This window comes from Melanotaenia boesemani, chromosome 20 (genome assembly GCF_017639745.1).
Source record: "Melanotaenia boesemani isolate fMelBoe1 chromosome 20, fMelBoe1.pri, whole genome shotgun sequence".
NCBI lineage: Eukaryota > Metazoa > Chordata > Actinopteri > Atheriniformes > Melanotaeniidae > Melanotaenia > Melanotaenia boesemani.
In genome coordinates this window covers 2616157-2631049 of record NC_055701.1, presented here as the reverse complement: position 1 = coordinate 2631049, position 14893 = coordinate 2616157, and the positions used below count along the sequence as shown (strand labels likewise).

The 14893-nt window shown below is 43.7% G+C and overlaps 1 protein-coding gene across 2 annotated transcripts in view; it reads left to right on the top strand.

Moving 5' to 3' along the window:
* The window catches only part of clmna (calmin a), a 34812-nt gene that overhangs the window by 730 nt on the left and 19189 nt on the right, over positions 1-14893 (top strand). The gene's annotated exons all lie outside the window — the stretch shown is intronic.

Below are 14893 nucleotides of genomic sequence, written 5' to 3'. Positions count from 1 at the left end.
CGCAGGAAGAACAGAACCGAACCCGAATCTTTCAAGAACCTCAGAGAGCAAACACTGTGTTTCAGATCCAACTGAAGTTAAAGTGGACCAACTAAAGTTAACTCTTCATGGACTGGAATTATAAAAATAGATTAATTCATTTCTAACTGGATTAATCAATAAAACTGATCATTTAATAATAAACAACTTTTTACAAAGGATGTAAAATCTAAGTAAAAACAAAATGTAATTATTTCCAAATCTCATCAGCCCACATTTTTATTCCCAGTAGAAGGTAAACAACATATCAGATGTTGAAACTGAGACATTTTACCATCTCATGGAAAATATGAGCTGATATTGAATCTGATGGCATCAGCTCGGCTGGAAAAAGTAGTTCCAGGGTGATGTTCAGCACGGCTGGAAAAAGTAGTTCCAGGGTGGTGTTCGGCACGGTGTAGCATCTCTTCTTCTAACCTGTCTGGAAACATCTGGGAAGTGAGGAGACCAGTTGCTGGAGTTTTAGGAGAGGAATGTTGTCCCGTTCTGGTCTGATGCAGGATTCTAGCTGCTCTACAGTCCTGGACCTTGGTTGCTGGATTTCTGCTTCCATGATGCTCCAGATGTTGTATGTACACTCGACCACGGCCTAGCAGGAGCAATTGGGGTTCGGTGTCTTGCCCATGGACACCTCGGAATGAACTCGACTTGGCAGAGGATCGAACCGGCAACCCTTGGGTTACAAGATGACCGCTGTATCTTGCTGAGCCACCGCTCCCCAGGGTGGTGTTCAGCATGGTGGAAAAAGTAGTTCCAGGGTGATATTCAGCACAGTGGAAAAAAGTAGTTCCAAGGTGATGTTCAGCACGGTGGAAAAAATAGTTCCAGGGTGACGTTCGGCACGGTGTAAAAAGTAGTTCCAGGGTGACGTTCAGCACTGTGGAAAAAATAGTTCCAGGGTGACGTTCAGCACGGTGTAAAAAGTAGTTCCAGGGTGAAGTTCAGCACTGTGGAAAAAATAGTTCCAGGGTGACGTTCGGCACGGTGGAAAAAATAGTTCCAGGGTGATGTTCAGCACGGTGTAAAAAGTAGTTCCAGGGTGATGTTCGGCACGGTGTAAAAAGTAGTTCCAGGGTGATGTTCAGCACGGTGTAAAAAGTAGTTCCAGGGTGACGTTCAGCACGGTGTAAAAAGTAGTTCCAGGGTGACGTTCAGCACGGTGTAAAAAGTAGTTCCAGGGTGACGTTCAGCACGGTGTAAAAAGTAGTTCCAGGGTGACGTTCAGCACGGTGTAAAAAGTAGTTCCAGGGTGACGTTCAGCACGGTGTAAAAAGTAGTTCCAGGGTGACGTTCAGCACGGTGTAAAAAGTAGTTCCAGGGTGACATTCAGCACGGTGTAAAAAGTAGTTCCAGGGTGACGTTCAGCACGGTGTAAAAGTAGCTCCAGGGTGATGTTCAAAAACGGTGTAAAAAGTAGTTCCAGGGTGGTGTTCAGCACGGTGTAAAAAGTAGTTCCAGGGTGATGTTCAGCACGGTGTAAAAAGTAGTTCCAGGGTGATGTTCAGCACGGTGGAAAAAGTAGTTCCAAGGTGATGTTCAGCACGGTGGAAAAAATAGTTCCAGGGTGACGTTTGGCACGGTGTAAAAAGTAGTTCCAGGGTGACGTTCAGCACTGTGGAAAAAATAGTTCCAGGGTGACGTTCAGCACGGTGTAAAAAGTAGTTCCAGGGTGAAGTTCAGCACTGTGGAAAAAATAGTTCCAGGGTGACGTTCGGCACGGTGGAAAAAATAGTTCCAGGGTGATGTTCAGCACGGTGTAAAAAGTAGTTCCAGGGTGATGTTCGGCACGGTGTAAAAAGTAGTTCCAGGGTGATGTTCAGCACGGTGTAAAAAGTAGTTCCAGGGTGACGTTCAGCACGGTGTAAAAAGTAGTTCCAGGGTGACGTTCAGCACGGTGTAAAAAGTAGTTCCAGGGTGACGTTCAGCACGGTGTAAAAAGTAGTTCCAGGGTGACGTTCAGCACGGTGTAAAAAGTAGTTCCAGGGTGACGTTCAGCACGGTGTAAAAAGTAGTTCCAGGGTGACATTCAGCACGGTGTAAAAAGTAGTTCCAGGGTGACGTTCAGCACGGTGTAAAAAGTAGCTCCAGGGTGATGTTCAAAAACGGTGTAAAAAGTAGTTCCAGGGTGGTGTTCAGCACGGTGTAAAAAGTAGTTCCAGGGTGATGTTCAGCACGGTGTAAAAAGTAGTTCCAGGGTGATGTTCAGCACGGTGTAAAAAGTAGTTCCAGGGTGACGTTCAGCACGGTGTAAAAAGTAGTTCCAGGGGGGTGTTCAGCACGGTGTAAAAAGTAGTTCCAGGGTAGTGTTCAGCACGGTGTAAAAAGTAGTTCCAGGGTGGTGTTCAGCACGGTGTAAAAAGTAGTTCCAGGGTGGTGTTCAGCACGGTGTAAAAAGTAGTTCCAGGGTGATGTTCAGCACGGTGTAAAAAGTAGTTCCAGGGTGATGTTCAGCACGGTGTAAAAAGTAGTTCCAGGGTGACGTTCAGCACGGTGTAAAAAGTAGTTCCAGGGGGGTGTTCAGCACGGTGTAAAAAGTAGTTCCAGGGTAGTGTTCAGCACGGTGTAAAAAGTAGTTCCAGGGTGATGTTCGGCACGGTGTAAAAAGTAGTTCCAGGGTGATGTTCAACATGGTGTAAAAAGTAGTTCCAGGGTGATGTTCAACATGGTGTAAAAAGTAGTTCCAGGGTGATGTTCGGCATGGTGTAAAAAATAGTTCCAGGGTGATGTTCAGCACGGTGTAAAAAGTAGTTCCAGGGTGATGTTCAGCATGGTAAAAAGTAGTTCCAGGGTGATGTTCGGCACGGTGTAGCATCTCTTCTTCTAACATGTCTGGAAACGTCTGGGAAGTGAGGAGACCAGTTGCTGGAGTTTTAGGAGAGGAATGTTGTCCCATTCTGGTCTGATGCAGGATTCTAGCTGCTCTACAGTCCTGGACCTTGGTTGCTGGATTTCTGCTTCCATGATGCTCCAGATGTTGTGTATTTGTGAAAGGTCTGGACCGCAAGCAGAACAGTTTAGAAGCCGGACTCTTCTCCTGTCTCCTTTCCTCAAAGCTCTCGTATGGGATAAGCTTTGTGCCACTGGGGAGCGAATCTGAATTCTTTATATTTGAATTTGAATCATTCAATTTGAATCTGAATATGCCTTTTTGAATAATTGCTTAAAAAAACTGAATCCAAATGACCATATTTGATATTGAATCTTTGTTTTTTTTATGTGTATTGTGGTAAAGTTGAAACTTTTGTATTTGAAAAATTCAGATCTGAAATTCAAATTCAGATCTGAAATTCAAATTCAGATCTGAAATACAAATTCAAATGCAGAGCTATTTCTTCACACAGTGGTGCATGCTGCGTTTATACCCAATCCTGACACCCTTACCAGTCATCAGTTTATCTGCTGGTTCGAGTATTACAGAACCACGTTACTGGATTTTCTAGAAACTTTTCTGTTTATTTGACTCTAGAACAACTTCTGCTGGGTATGCTGTTGCAACGGATTCTCCGCCAAGGTGGTGGTCGTGTATTCAGTGGCGTTGGTTTGTCTGTCTGTTAGCAACATAACTCAAAAAGTTATTTTCAGGAAATCTCAGAAATGGAATAAGAAACCTGTGATTATATTTTGGGTGTGATCCAGATCACCACTTGAATCCAGGAATCTTTTTTAAAGGATTATTTACTATTGGGAGATTTTGCCATCAGAGCTTCTAACTAAAAAATAATGCCCACAATCATTGACACAAAACATGACAATGGCTTGGTGGAGGCCTGCGCTCTCTGGGTGCTTCTAGTCTTTAAATATAATTAAGTTGTCAAGAGAAGAGGGGAAAATATTTCTTTGGACTTTGTGTTAAAGATTAAACCAGTTTAAACTTTGTGTTTCATGGGAAACGTTTCTGGAACTAAAACAAGTTTAGGTGTGTTAATACTAAAATATGCTGTAGTATCTTGAGGTCGGTGACCTTTAAACAGCTGATGTTAAAATGCTCCCAGGAAATGACTTGCTGAAGAAAAGAGGACTTCATTTTCATCAGGCCTGCATCAGAATTACAGCTCTGGTGCACCAGTCTGGAGAGATCTTAGGCCAGGAAGAGAAATCTCTTGTTTGAACTCACCATCTCTCATATACACACCAATTCATCTTCTGCACCTGCACTTCAGAACTGTTTAAAGAACCAATTTTAGACATGCAACTCAATTCCTCGGACTCTTATCTGACAGTGTGTAGCTTTATGTGCTACTAGTGCGTACACACTAGTAGCACACACTCTCAGCCTTTTGCTGTTAATATTCAACCTAAGCTCATTTAAACAGATTCTTATCCTGGTGTCTCTATGCCTCTAAAAATCAAGTTAAACTCCAGAAACTACAAAGTTGATATGAGTCAGAAGTAAAATGTTCACCTCACAGAAAACGGTGTAAATCATCACAAAAAAACATGATTCATTTAAATAATCAGAGGAAATAAAATCAGGGTTTAAAATCACAAGAGAATCAGCTGCATGTATCAGGTGCGTGTGTCAGGTGTGTGTCGGGTGTGTGTCAGGTGTGTGTCGGGTGTGTGTCGGCTTTGTGTTGGGTTGTTTGTAGGGGTGTGTGTCGGCTTTGTGTTGGGTTGTTTGTCGGGGTGTGTGTCAGGTGTGTGTCGGCTTTGTGTTGGGTTGTTTGTCGGGGTGTGTGCCAGGTGTGTGTCGGCTTTGTGTTGGGGTGTTTGTCGGGGTGTGTGCCAGGTGTGTGTCGGCTTTGTGTTAGGGTGTTTGTAGGGGTGTGTGCCAGGTGTGTGTCGGCTTTGTGTTGGGGTGTTTGTCGGGGTGTGTGTCAGGTGGGTGTCGGCTTTGTGTTGGGTTGTTTGTCGGGGTGTGTGTCAGGTGTGTGTCGGCTTTGTGTTGGGGTGTTTGTCAGGGTGTGTGTCAGGTGTGTGTCGGCTTTGTGTTGGGGTGTTTGTAGGGGTGTGTGCCAGGTGTGTGTCGGCTTTGTGTTGGGTTGTCTGTAGGGGTGTGTGCCAGGTGTGTGTCGGCTTTGTGTTGGGGTGTTTGTCGGGGTGTGTGTCGGGTGTGTGTCGGCTTTGTGTTGGGTTGTTTGTCGGGGTGTGTGTCAGGTGTGTGTCGGCTTTGTGTTGGGTTGTTTGTCGGGGTGTGTGCCAGGTGTGTGTCGGCTGTCTGTCGGGGTGTTTGTCAGGTGTGTGTCGGCTTTGTGTTGGGGTGTTTGTCGGGGTGTGTGTCGGGTGTGTGTCGGGTGTGTGTCGGCTTTGTGTTGGGTTGTTTGTCGGGGTGTGTGTCGGCTGTGTGTCGGCTTTGTGTTGGGTTGTTTGTCGGGGTGTGTGCCAGGTGTGTGTCGGCTGTCTGTCGGGGTGTGTATCAGGTGTGTGTCGGCTTTGTGTTGGGTTGTTTGTCGGGGTGTGTGTCGGGGTGTGTGTCGGTGTGTGTCGGCTTTGTGTTGGGTTGTCTGTAGGGGTGTGTGCCAGGTGTGTGTCAGCTTTGTGTTGGGGTGTTTGTCGGGGTGTGTGTCGGTGTGTGTCGGCTTTGTGTTGGGTTGTTTGTCGGGGTGTGTGTCGGGTGTGTGTCGGCTTTGTGTTGGGGTGTTTGTCAGGGTGTGTGCCAGGTGTGTGTCGGCTTTGTGTTGGGTTGTTTGTCGGGGTGTGTGCCAGGTGTGTGTCGGCTTTGTGTTGGGGTGTTTGTCGGGGTGTGTGTCAGGTGTGTGTCGGCTTTGTGTAGGGTTGTTTGTCGGGGTGTGTGCCAGGTGTGTGTCGACTTTGTGTTGGGGTGTTTGTCGGGGTGTGTGTCAGGTGTGTGTCGGCTTTGTGTTGGGTTGTTTGTAGGGGTGTGTGCCAGGTGTGTGTCGGCTTTGTGTAGGGTTGTTTGTAGGGGTGTGTGTCGGCTTTGTGTTGGGGTGTTTGTCGGGGTGTGTGCCAGGTGTGTGTCGGCTTTGTGTTGGGGTGTTTGTCGGGGTGTGTGTCAGGTGTGTGTCGGCTTTGTGTTGGGTTGTTTGTAGGGGTGTGTGCCAGGTGTGTGTCGGCTTTGTGTAGGGTTGTTTGTAGGGGTGTGTGCCAGGTGTGTGTCGGCTTTGTGTTGGGTTGTTTGTAGGGGTGTGTGCCAGGTGTGTGTCGGCTTTGTGTAGGGTTGTTTGTAGGGGTGTGTGTCGGCTTTGTGTTGGGGTGTTTGTCGGGGTGTGTGCCAGGTGTGTGTCGGCTGTCTGTCGGGGTGTTTCTCAGGTGTGTGTCGGCTTTGTGTTGGGGTGTTTGTCGGGGTGTGTGCCAGGTATGTGTCGGCTTTGTGTTGGGGTGTTTGTAGGGGTGTGTGCCAGGTGTGTGTCGGCTTTGTGTTGGGGTGTTTGTCGGGGTGTGTGCCAGGTGTGTGTATAATGAGATGATGGAGTTTATTGATGATGAAGAGAGTGATGGAGATGATGATGATAATGAAGACATGATGATGACGGTGAAGATGATAATACTGGTAGTGAAGATTATGATGAAGATTATGAAGATGATGCTGGAGGTTGTTGGGTTTGAGATCAGGTTCAGATCCAGAGATATGATCTGGTTCTGGTTCTGATTCGTGTCCTTGGGGTTTGTTGCAGGAGGATCCGGTGCATGCCGCCTCTGATTGGTCCTTGTGAACATCTTCTTTGTGTGTTTTGGTTCTGATAAGTGTTTGTGTGGACCGGGCCGAGGTCCTGCAGAACCTGAGCTGTGGTGTGTGAGACTGGTCCAGATTGTGGGTGCAGCTGGTGTGGAGGTGGGCTGTGGGATGAGTCATCTGATGAGAGGAAGTGAAAGTCTTACATAACTCGACGAGATGGAGCAGAGTGCCCACATCACACCTCCCACTCCGTCACACCCACTCACTGTGGACTCCGTCAGCTCCACATTCCTGATAATCAGCCAGCTGAAGAACAGCTTGGCTCAGTGTTTGATCCTCTGGCAAGAAGAAGAAGAGAGTTTTAATAAAGGTGATGCTCTCACATCAACTCCGACGTGACTCTGAGGGGGTTTAACGAGACCACCTGCTGGAAGCTGAATCTGTGACTGGGTTGGTTTTATAATAACAAAACTCTTCAGTATTTTCACTTTCTTTTTTTTAAAAATGTCTTTTTTTTCTCCATTTTGCTCCATCATAATGTCATGTTTAGGTTCTCTGAAATGCTGAGCAGTTTATAAATTAAATACACCATCACAAAAAATACATTTGCAATAAAGATTATTTTATTTTTTGTTACTGAATGAATTTCAGATGCTTTGTCTTCGAGTCTTTGGTTTCCTTCTCTGAATAACCTACAGAATTTATCACCTTGTGGCTGACAGTAGGGCTGCAACTAATGACTATTCTGATGGTCGATTAGTCACCGACTATTAAAACGACTAGTCGACCAATCGGATTATGTATCTCACGATTATTATAAATGGATCTTGTTTCACTTTCAGCTTTGAAAACTTAGGTTGTTATGTAAGTCCGACGTTCCTCCTCTTTAAGCGTTCGAGCATTGCAGACGTACTTCCATGGTCTGCTTTACAAATCTCACATGTATTTAATTTATTTTATAAGTTTATCGTGAAGTTATCCCAGACTTTTGATGTCCTCTGCCGGCGTTTTGCTCCCTAGTTCGCCGCCATATTTTTCCCCTTATGTGCAACTCTCAGCAGAGATAAAAAAAGAAGACGATGTCTCACTCTGTAGTTTTTTTTTTGTTTGTTTTTTTGCCGACAATAGTCGACGGCTAAATTTGTTGTCGACTAATTTTATTGTCGACAACGTCGACTAATCTTTGCAGCCCTAGCTGACAGGTGAACATTGCCCCACCTAGCAGGTGGAGGTGGTTTTAGTGGTGTGTTTAAATGCTTTATGCAGTACATTTATTGTGTGTTAGCTTTAGGTTTAGCAGCTGCTGCGCTGACATCATCATCATCATCATGTTAACTACAGGAGCCTGAAGGCACAAACATGAACTTTAACAACAAATAATTAAATAGGTGTTTTATTTACTCAAAGTTGTGGATCGATATTAGGAGGAGAAAAAACTAAATGTTTAGTCTGAACTCTCATGATGGAAAGCAAACTTGACAGACATATATTTTGGACCAGAACCATTCAGAGCCTTTTACACTAGCAGCAACATTTTAAAAGCAGAGTAAAGATGTGAGTTCCAGAGTTACAGTATATTCCTATTCCTGTTTTATTTTGGTCTTCGTGAGGACACAAGCAGCAGCATTCTGGATAAGTTGCAGTTGTCTACGTGATTTTTTTCAGACTCCTTTACAATAGTTAATGTAGATTAAAGTAAGTAAGTAAGTAAGTAAGTAAATGTTTATTTATATAGCACCTTTCAAGATAAAAATCACAAAGTGCTTAACAATAAGATAAAAACAAGCTAGTGGGAGCATGTAGATGCTAAACAATAAGGGGCCCAATCTGCAGCCTTGAGGAGCTCCTGTCATATTTGTTTGAGAAGATCTATAGTTACCAGTTGAATAAACAAATGATGAAGTTTTTGTAAATCATGCTGACCCATCAGTCCCCTTATTCTATATCCAGGTGGTAAAAGGCTGATTTGGTTCCTGCTTTAATATGACTGTTCAAATTGAGTCAGAAGTACATAGTATTGTTTTGACCCAGACATCGTCAACATAACTATGGTCAGATATTTTTGTTTCTGTGATCTGAGCTACTGGGAGCATGTAGATGCTGAGCAGTAGGGGGCCAACATGGAGCCTTAGGGAACGCCACATGTCATCTTTGAGTAGATCTATAGTTACCAAATGACACAAAATAGTTCCTGTCTTTAAGTGGAATTCAAACCTGTTCAGATCCCTGATATTCCAGTTGGTCTAATAGGAGCTAAAGCAGCATTGAGATCTAGCGGAACCAAATCCAAACTTCTGCCAGTATCCGTGTTTAAGGAGAAAAATCAGATTCTAATTTTATGTGTTTATTTGGTTTCTGCCTACTGTCTATTCTCAGATGACCTGGTAACCTGTTGACTCCTCAGCTCTGAACTGGTTAAAGCTGCATAACTGATACATACTGAACATCTTGTCTTTGAATTAAAACTCCTGACATCATCTGAAGATGTTTGAACTCTTAGTTTCTGCTTCTGTGTGGTGTGTGCAGCCACTGTCGGTCAGAACTCAGGGTTCAGGTGTATCTTTGCTCCTCTGTGAGCATGTGCAGATGGTGGGGTCACACACCTGTATCTTCACAGACCTTCCTCCTGATGGCAAACCTGCAAAGTTCTCACAGATCACACTTGTTCCACATTAAGCCCGCTGTGATCACATGATCGTCCTGCAGGACAAACATGGACAACAGCTTCACAAACATTGTCCATGTGTGCAGTGCCGGTTTTTCCTGTAGTTTGTGTTTATGAGACTGACTTGAGCTTTTAAATTTGTTGTTGTAGGAGCCTGATTTTGTTCCATGAATTATTATCCAGTTGGACGTCTTGTGCAGTTTCAGGTACAGGTGATATGTAAATGTCTTTGTGATGATCTCATCATAACGTGTCATATTTCAGAAGGTTCTAGCTGTTAAGCTACAACTGAAATTGCTTCAGTTATTAAATACAAATACAAATTAAACCAAGTGTGAGATCAATTAAACCAAAACAGTATTAATATGTGAATAGGCTCCGTTTCACTTTGTACTGGAAAAAAACCGTAAGGTGATTAGTTCTACACGGGAGATGAATGTAGACCATATTAAATAAGTGATAATGCAATATTTTTCATCATGAAGATTTTAAGTATTTACCAAACTACAAAGATTTATTGATTTTGTTGTGTGTGCTGATGTCAGTAGCTTTACAATCTAGGAAAATATAATCATTGTGCTTGACTGGCACTGTGTGTGTGTGTGTGTGTGTGTGTGTGTGTGTGTGTGTGTGTGTGTGTGTGTGTGTGTGTGTGTGTGTGAACATGTGAAGCTGTCAGCTGTTAGTTGGATGCTTCTGTTAGAGGAACAGAGGGTCTCCAACTGTGGAGGTGGGTCACATGATCACTGTGTCTCAGCATGGGTGGAGCATGGGCTGGTCACATGATCAGTCATCATGGTGGAGTGTTTTAGTCATCACTCAGGAGTGTTTAATTTGGTGGAGGTAGTTTGTGAAGAGGTCTGTGATCCATCAGCTGAGGATGGAGAACTGAACACGGAGCTACAGTCACTGATGAGCATCTGCACAGGAAGTTCTAAATGGTTCAGAGCTGTGTGGGTTGCCATGGCGATGGCATCTTTAGTAGACCTACTAGCAAACTGGTTTGGATTGACGTGGGAGGGATGCTTGTTTTCATGTGATGCAGAACTTTTCTCAAAGCACTTCATAATGAGCAGAGTGAGAGCAGCAGGTTGGAAATGTGTGTGTGCTCATTTATGAATGGTTGCGTGTGCATCTGTGTGTCTGTGTGCGTGCTTTCTCTGCGTGCACGTTGTCTTAGCTTAAAAACTTCAGGATGTACACTGGAGTTACAGAGTGGAGCATCTTCCTGAAGATATGTGCTTCCACATTAAGTTTTTATTCTTCTCTTTTGGATCAGACATGGCACCGGTTCTGATGAGAAGATGTTTGCAGACACCAGGAAGCTAACCCGTATTTTAGAGATGGCATTTTGGACGGGAGGCAAGAAAAGGTTAAACACAAAGTTAAAAATGGTCTGTGATGACTGTGATGTAAGAGGTTTTTGTTCTGAAATGAACTGGACTTTTATGTTCAGCTTCAGCTTGTGCGAACCAAGCCTGAGTTCACGAAGGTCACCGCTGGAGAGATGAACCTGAGCTGGAAGCGGATGTAAGGAGGTTAGATCACTGTTTGCCTGGAATGCTGGCTATTATGAGATCCAGGTGGTGTTGCACACTCAGCAGCAGCCTGCAGGGCTGAAACATGAATCTGGCTCAGATCTGCTGAGCAGCCACTCGAGGCTCAGTGAGTCAGATGATGCAGACCGCCATGTTGAAATGGCTGACCTCACTGCTGATGATGATGTTTATAGCTGATGAAGAATGGCGCACCTACTAACCAAAGGGTCAATTCCTGGCTTCCCAGACCTCACGTCAAAGCGTCCTGGGCAAGAAACCGAACCCCACGTAGCTTCCGATGCATCCATGAGGGTGTTTGTGTTACAGTCAGTCAACTATTTAATAGTGAAAACTGCAATAAACACTAAATAAAACATCAACAACAAAAAAAGAGTACTAAAAAAATTAAATAAATTATGGCGACGGGGATAAAAACAAATGGAGTCTACCAAACTCCTTATTTCTCAAAGTACTACACAGCCATTAAATGAATGTCCATTTCCATAACAGACTTTAAGTCCTCTCATTGTTCATTGTCTCTCAGAATCAAATGTTTTCCCTAATTCATTTTTCAGGTTTGGGACAAAATAAAAAAAAACTCCAAACCAGCATTTTCACTTCTGTTATCCCACATAATTAATCCAATCAGTCCGTATCTGTCACATTTATCACCCATATGTCAAAGAAAAAAACATTATTTTTTTCCATTATATAAATTTAATGAACTATTTCCAACCTTTCATCGATAGCAAGGATCTATTGCTGCCAGCAATATTTGTAGTAAGTATATTTTCCTTCCTGTCATGTTTGTTGGTATATGGCCCAAATAAATAATACTAAAATCCGACTCAGACCCTGTAGCTTAGCTTCGCCACCACCTGCACCCAGCGTGTCGTAGTGCTTGGACATTTCCAGAAGATGTGAAGATGGTTTGCAGATAAGTTACCACACATTCTCCAACAAGGACCAAAGTCTGCCTTCTTCCACATTGTTTTTTTTTTTTTTTTCATTTGTGGAGTCAGGAAATATCTGATAATGTTCCTCCAACCAAATTCCTTCCATAGATCTGAACTTGAAGTAGAGCATTGGGATTTCCAAATATTTCTCCAGTCTTCCGTAGATAATATCACCTTGGCCTCTTTCTCCCGTTTTAAATTAATGTAGCTTGTGGAATGTCCTTTCTCAGATAAATCTTCAAAATCAACTTATTACTAAAATTACTTTTATATGAATGAACTAATCTATAAGGGCCATTTCAGATTCTGAATCATCTCTTAATTTATATGTCATTTATGTTGTTATAAAATATTGTTTCAGTTGAGGATATCTAAGAAAAATCCTGCTTCTCTAAGTCATACAGATCTACTAACCGCTGAAATGAACTTAGCTCTATTTCTGATGATACAGTGTGAGGTAATCCCTTGTCTTGCCCATTGCTTCCCATGATGCTGGAGTTACTATCAGGTGTTTAAATTGATGGTCATGGTGATGTCATGGTGATGTCATCCACCTGTATGAACAGACTGTCAGGTGATCTCCAGCTGCTCTCACTGAGCAGGAAACCAACCTGACAGATCTGTGTGAGGATGTTCCGTGTCATCACTGTGCTCAGAAATATGCGCTTACCTGTGACTTTACCTGAGTTTACCCATTAGTTCACCTGTGAATCTACCTGAGTTCACCTGTGAATCTACCTGAGTTCACCTGTGAATCTACCTGAGTTCACCTTTGAGTTTGCCTGTGAGAACAGAAGCTGTAAAGGTTCCTGGTTCCTGCGAGCCAGGGGTTAAATCCACCTGTGAATGTTTGACGCTCTGATGTTTCCGGCTGCAGTCAGCTGGTGGAGAACACCTCTGGCCTTCATGTGACGGTGACATAAAGTCAAGCTGAAGCTGCATCCAGGTGTCGTGTTCATCAGGAAGCAAATGCTGTAAAATCTGATTATCTTATCAACGCTCTTCTGAGCTTCTGTCCTGCAGCAGTTGCTGCAGCTGAGGTCCTGGTCCAGGTTTCTGGTGCTGATGGGCTTCCATCAGTCACTCAGAGGCAGGAAGCAGGCTGAGGACAGTTCGGCATGAGGTGTAAAATGACAGCTGAGTCCTGGATCGTGTGCTAACAGAAATGATCTGAGGTGGGTCGCCTCAGTGTGCCGCAGCCAGACATTTTGTGTGAGATAACAGAGGACACTGATCGATTGGCTCTCCTGTAAATGATTGATCCACTGATGAAGCTGTTGACACTCTGCAACGCTGATGGACTTTGTCCTCCTGTCCTGCTGTTCATCTGTCGGTCTGTCCGGTTTAATCTGAAATGTTGGAGGCTGCGTCATGTGAATAAATATTATTTTCCTTTCACTCGAGGATGATTCACAGTTTATGCCTTTGTTTTCATCGTCAGTGTGCCTCATTATGAAGATTAAAAACTCAGTTAATCTCTTAGAAATTGAATGTTTAGTGTCAGCCCACGTTTACAACCTCCGGCTCTGGCCTCAGGGTTTTGATGGGAAAACATAGTGATTCCTCACCCTGTCTCCACACAGTGGTTCAGAGTGTACTTTATAACTTTATAAAACATGTTTCTGGCATCAAATAGCCAGTTTCAACGTCTGATGGGTTCTCTTTGTTTTCTGGATTTATTGATGTTTGAAAAAAAAATCCAATATAGTGGAATTTAATGGTCCGGAAGCAGATCTGTGTCACACTGAAGATCAATAGCACTATCTGAGAGTGGACCTCAGTTACAGCGCCACCATGTGCATCCAGTTTGAGCTGTGGTTCTACAACAACACATGATGATGATGATGAACTTAACACGGTTCTCTTCATCAGTAAAGTTTATTATGGCAGAAAATACCAGAGTCCAGCACGGCAATCCTCAGAGAAGACTGGTTCAGTGAGTTCTATATTTATCTCCAGCTTTCCACCAAGTTTCAGGAAGTTCACCTCAATGAATGTTTGTGAAATCACTCAAACACACAAACAGGAAATCATCCTCTTCCTCACTTTGTGGGGTAATTCCTGGTAGGATTACCAAGAGCATATAATCTTCAATTTTATCTGATGAAAAGCTTTAACCTCTTCCTCATCAGACCCCCTGTACAGGAGGCAGCATGAGATCCTACAGTCCAGAAGAAGTTAGCAAACACCAGGAAGCAGCAGTGCTAACATGTAGCATAGCAACATGACTAGCAGGAAGCAGTAATGCTAACATGTAGCATAGCAACATGACTAGCAGGAAGCAGCAATGCTAACATGTAGCATAGCAACATGACTAGCAGGAAGCAGCAATGCTAACATGTAACATAGCAACATGACTAGCAGGAAGCAGCAATGCTAACATGTAACATAGCAACGTGACTAGCAGGAAGCAGCAGTGCTAACATGTAACATAGCAACGTGACTAGCAGGAAGCAGCAGTGCTAACATGTAACATAGCAACGTGACTAGCAGGAAGCAGCAGTGCTAACATGTAACATAGCAACATGACTAACAGGAAGCAGCAGTGCTAACATGTAACATAGCAACATGACTAACAGGAAGCAGCAGTGCTAACATGTAACATAGCAACATGACTAGCAGGAAGCAGCAATGCTAACATGTAACATAGCAACATGACTAGCAGGAAGCAGCAATGCTAACATGTAACATAGCAATATGACTAGCAGGAAGCAGCAATGCTAACATGTAACATAGCAACATGACTAACATGACTAACAGGAAGCAGCAGTGCTAACATGTAACATAGCAACATGACTAGCAGGAAGCAGCAGTGCTAACATGTAACATAGCAACATGACTAGCAGGAAGCAGCAATGCTAACATGTAACATAGCAACATGACTAGCAGGAAGCAGCAATGCTAACATGTAACATAGCAACGTGACTAGCAGGAAGCAGCAATGCTAACATGTAACATAGCAACGTGACTAGCAGGAAGCAGCAATGCTAACATGTAGCATAGCAACGTGACTAGCAGGAAGCAGCAGTGCTAACATGTAACATAGCAACATGACTAACAGGAAGCAGCAGTGCTAACATGTAGCATAGCAACATGACTAGCAGGAAGCAGCAATGCT